This window comes from Fringilla coelebs (assembly GCF_963513975.1).
Source record: "Fringilla coelebs genome assembly, chromosome: 23".
NCBI lineage: Eukaryota > Metazoa > Chordata > Aves > Passeriformes > Fringillidae > Fringilla > Fringilla coelebs.
This window is the reverse complement of record NC_140049.1, coordinates 1,599,155-1,612,013: the sequence shown is the minus strand read 5'-3', so window position 1 is coordinate 1,612,013 and position 12,859 is coordinate 1,599,155.

The following is a 12,859-nucleotide window of genomic DNA, read 5'->3' as shown; positions in this document are numbered from 1 at the left end:
AGACACACGTGTGTGCTCTTGTGTGTGGCCCCAGTGTTGTGCCCAAATCCTGCTGGGGGTCTGTGTCAAAGCAGGGCAGTTCTCATCCTGCAGGCACTGGCTGGGGGAGTTTGGGAGCTTTGGTTGAAGCTGCTTTTTCTGCAGTCAGTCATAATGACCCAAACATTGAATATTATTATTATTTTGAGTCTAATTTAAGCGTAAAATCACATCCAAATGTTCTGTAAAAGACAGCACGAGGGTCTGCAGCCATTGTGGGTGTATTCTACACGTGATGGAGGGTTAGAAAAGCTCATTTTCCCCCCCACTAAAGTACATCTGCAAGGACCGTGTCCCTGGGGGCTGCCATGTACTGGGGATGAAATCCCCACTGAAATCCCTTTGTGCAGTACAGCAACGAGTGGTTCCTGTAACACCAGTACCCATTTGGGCAGCCATGGTTCAGAACATTTACCCAGCAAAGACCTGGGGCTTGCCAGGAACTAGGACACTTGAGTGTGTAAAATTAGAGCAAGAAGTCCAGACATTTAAATACAGGTTAAAGTTCAGATTTTCGTGTCAAGCAAAATCTGACTGATGTGAAACGCTAAATGCACCAGGGATTGCTAAATTTGTACCGTATGTTCCATTTCTAATAACAAGGCAAGTCAGGTTTTCAGGCTGACATGAAATACACTGAGCTGGTTTAATGGTTTGAAGCACCGTGAGGTTTTATCCCTCACAGCCACAGCCCTGGCTGGGACTGACACCTCAGCAGAGGTTACAGGCCCCAGGCAGAATTTGTGAGTTTTTAACTCTGAGTTAAAAAGGCCTGATCTGCACTACAGTTCAGTGAGCTCCACAGCCCCTTGCCTACCCCACCAAATAGTGACAGGTTTTTGAGGAAAAAAGACTGCTACTTTTTCTAGTTGAGAGGTTTATTCAGATCCTGATGTGCCAAGGGTCATCTCCTGCTGCTCTCGGTGGAGTTGTTGGATGAATTCTTAAAAGCTGAGGCAAGATCTGAGAAACTGGAGGAGAATGGATTCTACCCCCGCCTGGTACGTGGAGAATGTGATCAGAAATAATTCAGCTTGCAGCTGGGAGAAGTTCCTTCCTGAGAATTCCCAAACTCTTGCCTTTTGTTGATTGCACTTCCAAACCCACACCAAACTTCCAGCAGCTCCTCCTGAATGGAACCAAGGCCCTTTGGGAAATCTTTTTGAGAATATTGTCCATGGAGGAAAATTAAAAGGCTGAGGAGGGAATGAATCAACTGCCCTGTAGGGAGGGAAAATATGAAAACAAAAAATAATTGGTCAATCAACAGAAATCTCCTGTGAGAGAAGGTTCCTCAGGCAGCCAGGAGCAGACAGGGGCAGCCCAATTACAGGAGGTTGCTGTAGGAACCAGGAACGCTCTGGAGGGATGCAGATAAAGCAGCCTCCAGCACAGGAACCCAGGTGACACTGTGTGGCACCTGAGAGCACTTCAGCATCAGGTTTGTGAACAGACAAATACCTCCCCAGCGGCGGCTGTCCCGCTCCTCCCCGCGATCCCCGGCGCGGGGCTGACCCCTAGTGCCGGCCGGGAGCGGCTCCGCGCTGAACTAACAGCGGGCACGGAGCGAATGAACACCGGGCACGGAGCGAATGAACTCCGGGCACTGCCCCAGCCCCGGGGTCCCGCGCCCACCGCCCCCAAAGCCGCCTCCGGGTCCGGCGAGCCGGGACTCCCCGCGACCGCGGGGCGCGGCGCCCCCCTGCTCCGCCAATGGGCCGCGCCAGGCGCCGTGTTGAGGCGGCGCGGCGGGGCGCTCCCATTACGGGCGGAGGGGAGGGGGGAGAGCGAGGGGGCTGGTGTGAGGCGTGTCCCGGTGCCGCAAGGGGCGACCAGGCGGCAACACCCGGGGCAGCCCGGGGTCTGCCACCGCACCCGGCCCTGCCACCGCACCCGGCACTGCCACCGCATCCTGACCCTGCCACGGCACCTGGCACTGCCACCGCACCCGGCCCTGCCACCGCACTCGGCCCTGCCATCGCATCCCGGCCCTGCCATCGCATCCCGCCCCTGCCATCGCATCCCGGCCCTGCCAGCGCATCCCGGCCCTGCCAGCGCATCCCGGCCCTGCCATCGCATCCCGGCTCTGCCATCCCGGGAGCTGCCGCGGGGCCCGGCTGAGGGAGCGGCTGCGGGAGCTGCAGGGAGCGCTGCCGGCCGTGCAGCCGCCGCAGCATCCTTCCTCCTCCCTCGTTCCTCTGAGTTTGTCCCTTTTCCTTTCCGGTGAGCCCAGAAAGGAGGGTTTGACTCCGGTCACCTGCTGTAAACTCTCCTGCACTTCTCTGGCGTTGGGGTTAAACCTTCTGAAGGGCAAACCCACAAACGCTGTGATGAGGCTCCTTTTGTGCCAATAAACAATTCGCCTTTTTTCTCCCTCCCAGCATTTTTCCCCCTCTTAATTTATTTTCTCAGCATCCATGACAGCTGCCGGCCGGTACCTGAGGCAGTGAGGGATTACAGAGCCCCAGGGCCGGGACAGGGAATTTCCCTCAGTGCTCCTTGTGCATTTTTGTGCAGTCCCAGACCCAGCTCCTGCCCTTTTCTGATCCTTAGCTTCACGTGAGGAAGCTGAGGATGGGGAAATAGCCTTTGTAGAGAGTAGAACAGCACAGCTCCTGAGGGGACTGCACTTTGCTCTTGTCTCTGTTTCAGAGCAGGGGCCATTGCTTCCAACCTATAAATCCTGATCCCAGAGGAGGCAATTGTATTTAAATATATATGCATTTCCCCTGCATTACTTTCCTTTCCCATGTGACTGGTGACATGAAGGATTGTAATAGAGGAATGTATTTTTAATGCATTTCCTGCAGATTTCTGCAAGGCAATCTAATTCCTGAGTGGGTTTAACTTGCCACAAAGACAGAGGACCTCAGGAGCACTGGTAATTGGTCTGGGTGGGTTCTTTTAATCTACTGTTTTAATGTGCTCCATCCATCTCTCTGATTAGATTAATCTCATTTATTTTAGCCAAGCCATCTAGCTGAAATCCCAACAGAGGAAATTGGGATTTTGAGTCTTTCAGGGTGAGCACTTGGAGTGTTAGGCAGCAAAGCCCATAGGGAGATTTCCAATTTGCTCTTTTATCATGTCAGAAATTTGCAACCCTGGTGATCACATTGGAAAAGGACCATTTGGGCTGTGAATCTGCCTCCTCAGTGAGGGGCTGTGGAGAGCCCACACAGGTCTCCTCTGCTTGAAGCAAGTTCCCTAAGAAATTAAACCCAGCCTGGTGCAGAGGGCTCAGCTTTCCAAGAAGGCTCCCATTTTCCTGGCAGGAGCAGGGAGAGCTCCATGGCTGGACCTTCCTCACCTGTGGAACGGCCACGCTTTTGCAGCCCCACCATCATGACCGTGCTGGGCGCGGCGAGGGGGAGAGCCTGCCAGTGCAAACAGAAATACCTTCCCCGTGGAAGGGGAAATGGATTTTTTGTTTAAAAGATGGCAATGTTTTTCCAAGCCTGATGAATATGAAAGTCCCCATTTAAAGGAGTGGAAGCAGCGGAGAAGCTGGTCACTGTTTGCACGCCCCCGCGCCGACAGAGGAGGTGAAAGCAAACTTCCTGGTGTATCCCGATCCAAATCACCTGGGAGTGAGGCACAGTGCCCCGAGCTGTGAGCTGAGCAGCCGCAGAAGGCTCTCTGTGAAACACCAAACCCCATCCCAACAGGAGAGGCAGAGCCCTGGCGGTGTCACAGCGCTCACTTCCAAAACGGGAGGCAACTTGGAGTCTAGCAGCTGCATCTGTGGCTGTTGGAAATTGGCCTTACAGGGGGAAGGCAATGAGGGTGGAAGGCAGAAAGTGTTAGCAGGTGTTTTGGGAGGGTGTGGAGGGGAGAGAAGGGGAAGACTGGAGTTTTCCTCTGCCCAGTCCGCCAGGAAAGCTATTTTTGCAGGAGCTCCTGGGCACCAGACAAGGTTTGGATTGTTTCTGTGCTGGATGCTGGTGCAAATACGTGGGCAGACAGCTGGACCCTGAGGAGCTCCCAGTGTCCCAGCAAGCGTGTGAAGGGCTATTTTACACCTTGTCCAGGTGAGAGGATGTCTTGGTGTTGGGTTTGCCGTAGTCCCTGGTTTTGGTTGGGAGTCCTCTGGAGAAGTGAGTGCCTGCAGCAGTGCTGCTCTGGCAGGGGCATGCAAGGTGTGTATATGCCCATAACACACCACATGCTCCACCAGCAGCTATGGTATCTGTCAATTCCCTACTCCTCAGGTGGTGCATGACCTTTCCTGTGAGACATTCCAGCTCTGGCTGTTACCCCCTGTCACAGTGGACGTGTCTGAGCTACAGGGAGCAGCCACTTGGAGCAAAGCAGCCCTTGTCCTGTCCAGCCTCCTGTGGGCAGTGCCTGCTCTTGGGCTGTTCCAGACCATTCTGTCATCTGTGTGTTTAGGGGATGGGTTGGTGCTGGGTAAACTGAGGCTTGGAGGGCTTTGGTTCATGGTCACATGGGCAGCCTGGCCACAGCCCAAGCATTGTGACTGGGAGTTGTGCATGGAGCTGGGGAGAGCCTTCTCATGCCATCTCACCCTGCTGGACACCCCCACACCCAAAATTGGGTTTGGGCTCCCCGTGCAAAGCACTGGGTTGCTGCTGGTGCCGCTGGCTCTGGATAATCTTTGTATTTGCTGACTTGACTAAATTGTGGCTTGGTGGAGAGCTTGGCTCTGGGGAAGCTGAAGGTACAGGGAGGCCCAAACCACACACAGTGCTCGGGGAGGAATTGTGATCAAAAAAAAAAAAAGTTCAAAGGTGTTTTTGGCTTAATGCGGTTTATCTAGATTGCTTTATGTTCGTTAATCTGTATTAACACAAATTCTCTTGGAATGGCTGGCTGGGGAAGGGTTTGCTCAGCTATTCTGACAAGGACAGACTTTTCCAAAAGTAAAAAGTTTGAGCTGGGAAAAAAAAAAAGCCAGGTCCTGTCTGGCATGAGTACATGGAAGCCTTGTGAGCAGAACAAGGCTGTTTCATCCCTGCTGCCCATATCCAAGTGTCCCTGGCACCCGCAGACAATAATTACTGATAAACTTCCCCCACTACCATGGAGGATTAATCCCCCTGTTCTTCCTGGGGTGATGTGAACCCCTTTCCCAGCTGGCATGCCAGAGCAGATGGCACAATTAGTTAGGGAACTTCAAGGTAAATTGGAGGTCAGCCCCAGATTTGAAGGTGGTGGTGGGTGTGAGCGTGACCCAGGGAGCCATGTGATGTGGGCGACGTCCTAGAGAGGCAGGTGATCTCCCTGTCCTCTCCTTTCCCCAGGGCTGGATTAAGAGAGATTTTACAGCTGAGTGACCAGCCTTATGGTGGTCACAATGGCTCAGCCCCCAGCTCCTTATCAAGGAAATTTCTAGGTCTTGTACAGCCAAACTGGGCATCAGCAGGGCAGTTTGTGCCTCTGGAGGACCTGTCCCTGTGAGGCACCACCCCTTTGCATCCATAGGGGCTTCCCTCATTGAGGACGGGCAGAGAAACAGCCAGAGAAACCTGGAACTTGTGGGGATGGATGGCAAAGCCCATTGCTTTGGAGAGGGTTATCTAATGCTTGAACCTTTACCTGCCATCTGGGTGCACTTCTTGCTGTTCAGAAGTCTTCTCATGCAGCTTTGGGCAGGTCCTTGCACCAGATCCAATCTCTTCCCACCAGCTGCCTGTGGTCAGGATTGCTTGGGTGCCACAGGGCTGGACACCTCTCAGGGTACCAATGGATCAGCTCCACAAGGGCCCAGCTCCAGCTCCCAGCAGCAGCAGCAGGCAGGCAAAGCATTCCTGCAGAGCTGGGATGGGACTTGTAAGCAGGACCTGGGGCCTGCCGCCAGCCCAGGGGACTCCCTCCTCCCCCTGCCCGTGCAAACACCAGATTAACAATTTATTTGACATGTTGCGGCTGGTTAGTTCTTCACCCACTCCCCTGATCAGAGGGAATAAGTGTTGCAGTGTGCAATAATGTTCATTTCAGGTGAGGGTAAATATAGAAAGGAAAACCTGCTGAGAGCAAGCCATTTATTCCTGCGTTTGGAAGCCTCTGCTCATAAACAGTCAGTCATGCCCATTTGGAAAATCCCAGTGTGGTTTTCTTGGCCATCCTAGAAGAACATTTACTTTCCTGTAGGTTAAGAAGTCCCTTTTAAATAAAAAAAATAATGTCATCTCACTTCCAGCTGCCCTCGGGCGTTTAGGGCTTGTTGACAGACTAAGGCCGCTCTGTTCTCATGCAAAAGTGGTCTGATGCAGGAATTAGGAAGGAGATCCTGCAGGGCTTCCCCAGCTGGTTGGGCTGTCAGCCCCTTGTTCTTTGGGCTCTCCTAGTTCCCCTTGGGATTTTATCAGATGTTTTAGCCACGTGTAGGGTTAAAACCCCCCAGCTTTTGGGGTGTGGATTCAGGGAGGTGCTGGGGGTGCCCTGAGAGCCCCATGCAGGGGGAGGCTGGGGCAGAGGGATGAGCTCATGCTGGACCAGAAAACCTCTGAGGGTTTTTGGGAGAGTGTGCCAAAGGCAACAAGACAGCGAGGGCTGCAGGAGCATCCCTCCGACAAGCCAGCAGCCATGGTCAGCCCATGGTGACCTGCTGCAGCACAGGAGAGACACCCCAAAGCAGTGCTGTAGGAGGAGGCTGAGGAAGGTGGGGAGCCCCTGGCACAGCCAAGCTCTGCCTCTCTCCTCCATCACAAAAGTGGCACCGGGGAGCCGTGCGGGAGAGCAAAGCGGTTGCTTTGAGTTGGACGCCTGCCCTGGTCGGCTCCGCAGCTGGCACCATCCAGCTCCCTCCTCTGGAGTGCTCTGCAGTCAATAAGGGTCTCTCCACGTTTTCTGACAGGCTCTGGATTTGGCTCGGCTTTTGCCTTGGTTTCCAAAGGCAAGAGGCAGTTAAGTCTCCTGGAAGAATGAATTAATTAGCAAATGCCTTTGGTCAGGTCAGTGCCCTGAGCCGTGTGCCCGTGCCTCTGCACCAGGTACAGGCTCGGAGAGGCTGCTCTTCCCCTCCCATATTTCCAGAGCTCTACACGCATCATCTAACAAAAAAGAAAGGGAAAAAGCCTCCCCCGGAACGCAGTATTGACTTTAATGGTGGCATTTGTGTAAGCAACAAAATATTGACGCAGTTGGCTGGGGTCTGGCCGGGGCTTCTGGAAATAAACTGCTGCCTTGTTAAATTGTAGATGGAAATGCAAGTGGGAAAATGACTGACATCTTACACAAGGCGGGCAAATAAAACCGCTGCTTTACTACGGCGTGAAAAAACTCAGGAATTAATAGGTCTCCTTCTGCTCCAGGGTGTTGGATTTATCCCCAAGTAAGATCCATAAACTATTTTAAGGAGAGAAGTGCTACTTTTAAACATGTGTGTCTGGGTCCTGGAGTTCCCGTGGTGTCACAGTTAACCCCTGCCTTGTCATGGCTGTGGGCAGCAGAGCAGCCCCCCCAGCCCACCACAGCCCCGTTCCTTGAGGCACCATTCTTGCCAATGCACAGACACATCAACACCTGATAAATGATGAGGTTACTTTCAAAGGATGTTTTCCTACGATGTGTTGCCATAGCTTTTGTCAGAAATGTGTTCAGGACTTGACCTGGGCTCTGAGCTTGATTTTACCAGTGTGGGACATAAAATGTATTTTAAAAACCCCACCTGTTCCAAAGCTGTGTCTGACTCAAAGCAGATGCACTGAGCATTGCTGAGTCCATCTGGGGTGTGACCCAGCACACCCCAAAAGACTCCTTTTGACTTCAGTAGCTGAAGACCTTTTATCATCTTCTATGGGAAATGTGATTAACAGAGCTGTAGAGAGTGATACATCACTTTCCTTTCTACCCAAAGCCCCTTCCTTCTCCACCCACATCCTGATGATCTCCCAGCTGACGTACATGTGCTCGTGGAAAAGTAGGATGAGATAAAAGTTGTCTTCCAGTGGCACAGGGTCCGACTCACCAGCAGTGTAATTATACACACTCCAGTCCGATCTCCCAGTAATTATTCTGGAATAAAAGCCTGTCTATTTCTGTAAGACCTTATGTCACTTGGAAAGCTGTTATAAATTCAGCTGGAAAAAGGGACCCTTATTCTGGGATAAGTGTGGTTAGTGGTTAACTGGGAACGGGGCTATTCCTGGCGTTGCCATCGACCTTCCCGGTGACGCCGGGGTAAGTCACTTCACCTCAGCGTGTGTCACCTTCTCCTGCTGCAAACTGGGGATTACAAACAAGGACTTTCGCAGACAGCGTTTTGGGAAGCCCCATGACTCTGGAAAAAAGGTGTCACAGGGTGCCAGGCAGTCATTTAGTGGGACCTGGTGCTTTTTTACCCACCTTGGAGGCATCTGGATCAAACTGTAGGCTGGGGAAATGAGGGATGAGTGTTGGGGACTGGCTGAGCCGCGTGAGCCCGGGCTGTTGGCGTGTTACTGGGAATATTGTGTTTTCCTCTCAGTTTTTAAAAATAGTCTATTCTGTTCCAAGTTGTAGACCACAGCCCTCGCTGGGGCATTGAAATGTCTGGGCTGCTGTTTTCTCGAGCCAGCACCTTCCAGTGTTCAGGGTTGGGATGCAGTGCCAGCATCCATCCCCCCAGCTGCTGGGTCCAGCAAAGATGGGGGGGTCCCACCCTGGACTGGCAGCATTCTGGTTCTTGTGGACAAGAGGGAAAGGGAAATCTGGTCCACTCTTCTGCCTGCAGCATCCCTGCCTGGTTCAATAACTGCTTCTGCAAGCCCTAAGGGCCTCGGGGACTTTTGCTTCTCAGCAGCTTCTTGTGCAGCCTCAGAAACTGCTTTTGGCTCAGCATCACACAAGCACACGCAGCTGAAGATGCGGCTTGTTCCTAGCACATGGCATTAAATCCATGCTAGAGGTGGGGAGAATCCTCTCGGAGGCTTTTATCATTTGCACAGACAGTGCAGGCTGGCTCACTGCCAGAATCCCTCTGCTTGCCAAAGCGGGTGCTGCCCACGGAGCAGCAGGACCAAGGTGCTGATGCCAAGAGGTGCAGGCAGAGCCGCCCTGGCGCGTTCCCACGGCCTCCGTCCCTGCACAAGCACCGGAGTGGGGCTCACTGCCGCTCGGAATTGGGCTGGAGCCAAGGAGGCAGAGGGGAAAAAAGCCTTTTACAGTCCATTAGTGCTCCCCAGAGCCGTTCAGCCCCTCTCGTCGTAAAAGTGGTGGAAGCCACAGAAACATTACGCCTGGTCTGCAGAAGATGCTGGTCTGCAGAAGATGCCAGCCCACCTCCCAGCTCCACGTCCCTTCCCAGGGGCTTTGCCAAAGCCGCTGGCCCTCAGGGCAGTTCGGCTGCTGGAATTCCCTCTGGGAACAAGCTGGCAAAGAGCTGGTTCCCTGTCCATCCCTAACTCCCCCCAGGCAAAATGTACATGGGAGGGTTCCAAGCGCAAATGTGTGTGTGTTAATGGGAACTGAATTGCCTCTTGCCCCGCAGCCTTGCAGCTTGAGGAAAACAAGGCAGGGGCTAGGAATGACCTCATATCGCCTCCCAGGGAATGTTTTGCCAGATGAAGGGGGGAGAGGCAGCATCAAGACAGCACAATGTATGTATCTCTCTCCCTGTGTAAACATCTCTGTAGCTGCAGAAACCTCTTAAAACCCCGAATGAGAGGAGAACAGCTGCTTTGATCTGTGGATGTGGTTGTTGTTTTCTGAGTGCAGATCCGTTCTTTTTTTAATTTTGCTTCAAATTAAAAAAATGCCTGTTGTGATCTTTTGCTTTTATTTCTTGGCGAGGGACCGGAGAGTGGTGCAGTAAATTTTCATGACTCCCCATGTAACCGTTTCAGCATGGCTGACAATTCCTCGCCGGCTCTTCAGCGCCGCAGCACAATGGGCCGAATCTTCTGGCCCTACATGAAGCCAAAGCAAATGGATTTTGCCCAGAAGTGCACAACGGGGAGTGGAGGCAGCGGGGAGGAGAGTCCTGCCACCTCCTTCCCCGCCACACACACACACACACACACACAAGGCTCAGGCTGGCAGGGTTGTCCCAGTGCCTGTGAAGGGTTTTGGAGTCAGCTCCCGGGCATGGATCCACGCCAGCCCTGTGCGGCAGCAACAGGAGCTGGTGAGGAGCCATGGGCCAAAGCGCTGGGCTGTCCTGCAGGTGATGTCAGTGGGACTCGTGGCACTCCCTCCAGACTCCCTGAGTGATGTCAGGAATCCCCATCTGCCCGACTTTCCCCTTGGGGGACAGCCCTGTGCTTGGAGGGGCACCAAAGCATGCGCAGCCCTGGCACCACCGCTGGCCCTTTGGCCACTCGGCCGGGCAGCGCGCTTTGGGAAGATTACCGAGCTTTTTTGGGAATTCCTGGACATCAGCAGTTCACTCCAACCCCACTGCTTCGCTGTGGTGCTTCATAACCCTGTTGGAGGAGCGAGACATGGTGGTCAGCTCCTTGGCTCCCGTGGCATCACCCACCCCCCAGCAAGGTACTGGTTTAACTGGGAGAGCTTGGCCGGAGACCTGTCCCCAGTGAGGCGGTCTGGGCACGAGGGAGGAGTTTGTTCATTTCCCCTGTGCTGTCACGTGGCTCTCGGTGTTTTGGCGTTTTAATTACACACGGTCCTGTGTATTTAAGGCTGGTTTATGGGTGTTTATACTAATGCGTAAACCTGCAATTTAGACGCTCAGTTATAAATCAACATTGCTGAAGGTCTTGTCCCTCGTGCCGTGAGATCGGTCTCCAGATTTAGAAGACAGGTTAGAGGGGAAAAAAGGAGGCCTGTTTAGTTTTCCTCTGGTTATGATGATAAAGGATCACAGGATGGGGTGTGAGGTGCGGTGGCTGGGCGCAGAGATCTACCAGCGTAACCCAGAGCAGAGTTTCCATTTTAACTCTGCTCTTATGAGTCTCTGCCATAAGAGACTTGTGTTTCTGCAGCAAATTCCAGCCCAGAAAGAAAAGCAGTGCCACAGCTGCTGATGTGATACTCACAGGAGGGTGGTGGCACCCCACTGGTGATGTCTTCAGATCAGGATGTGGGCTGCAATGACCAGAGCCCTGTCCCACTCGACACCTCAGGGGAGGAGCTTTTGTACCCAGGAGCTCCTGGCACAGGCTGAGCTGGCTTCCTCCAGCAGCAGTGCCCAGTGGGATGGCATATGCCCACTGGTGGAGCATGGTCTCTCCCAGCACAGCCTAAGGACAACACCTCCACATTCATATTTTTATGTACATTTTTTTAGAGCTTTAAGAATCATTCATGCACCTTTGCCCCTTTCCAGCTGCCGTGGAGCCTGGCTGTGCCAGGGATGGGTTTGGGTTCCTGGTGTGCTCCTACAAACCCCCCCACAAAGGGAAGGTCCCTGTGCCCTGAGGGCAGCCCAGGGAGGGGGTGTCTTTATAGGGAAAGACCCCGGGACTCCTCAGCATCCTGCAGTCCCTCCTCTCTGCCATGGGTGCTTTGGCTTAGCTGGACATTTCCTATTGCCTCCAGCCCCCTTTGTCATATCTTTACGGATTATTAAGACAAAAGGGGGTTCAGGAGAGTGTAGGGGCAGCACAGTAGGCTGGGAGGGAGCCCATGGGCAGGATGACCCATGGGCTGTCAGACCCCCTGTCCCTGGACAGGTGGAATCACTGCACACCTTCCTCCCCGTCCTGTTCCTGGCTCCAGCCTTAATCTCCCGCTGCAGTTTCCTGGCTGGCGATGCCTCTCCTGGCTCAGGGAGCAGGAACACCCCGGAAGAGAGATGGTGCCAGCAGCTCCCAGCACCAGGACAGTCACAGGGTGGGGCAGGGGTCCCCCTGCCTCCCTGGGGTGCCCCCTGCTCCAGGGGGCCAGGCTGTGAGAAGGTCCTGCAAGCAAACAAAAAAAACCTGAACATTTCAGAAAGGTCTTTTTCTTCCCCCTCACCCTTATTTCCAGTCCTCCTCCCACCTCTCAGGGCTGGCAGCAGAGCTGCCCTCTGGCCCTGGTTCCCCCTGCCCAGCACCCCGAGACTCTCCAAAAGCCACCAAGCCCAGCCAGGTCGTGCCATCTGCAAACTCTCGGGATTTTTAATTATATATATTTTTTTCCTTGTCCCTTTCTTTCCCACCCCTTGCCTTTTCCCATGCCATACGCCTCCCCCTGGCCCCCCTCCCCTTGCCACCACCCCAAGCCCTGGCTGGCCGAGGGGCTGCGAGGTGCGGGCTGGGTCTGGGGGTTGCGGGGGGCTTTGCATTGATGCATTGATCGCCCATGGTCTCCGCCTGACCTCCCTGCTCCCAGGGAAGCAGTCTCCATGGCTACTGGCCCTTCTCCTTCAGCGCAGACTGTAAATTCCTGCAGGCAAAGCCCAGCCTTGGGGGTGCGAGGGGGGGAGCCGTGAAGGAGTAACCAAAGCCAAATAGAAAGAAAGAAAGAAAGGCTGGGAGAGAGAAAAAGGGCGTTGCTTGGATGGGGCTCTCCTTTCCACTCCCCTTTCCCAGGTCCCCAGCACCAGGGCAAGGCGCCTGCTTCCCCCCTCCAGCACTGCTGCTCCTGCTCCTGCTGCTGCTGCTCTTGCAAAACTGGAATTGGCTGGGATTATTTAAGGGAAAAAAAAAGGAGGAGAAGGGATCAGAGCAGCCGCCAGAGAGAGGGCGATAGAGTCCACTTTCCTCCAACTGCCCTGGGTCTCCCTCCCTCGCTCTCTCCTCTTCAGCAACACCAAGAGCCCCAAACTGAACCCAGAGCAGCTTTTTCCATCAGTTCAGTTCCCTTCCCTCCCTCTGTCTCACACACGGCAAGGAGAGAGCCCCTTCCTCCCTTTGATTTTCCTTCGCATGCTCAGCCCCTTGTTTCCTTTAAAGCACTAGAAATCCCCCTTCTTGCCCCCACTCCTCCCTGC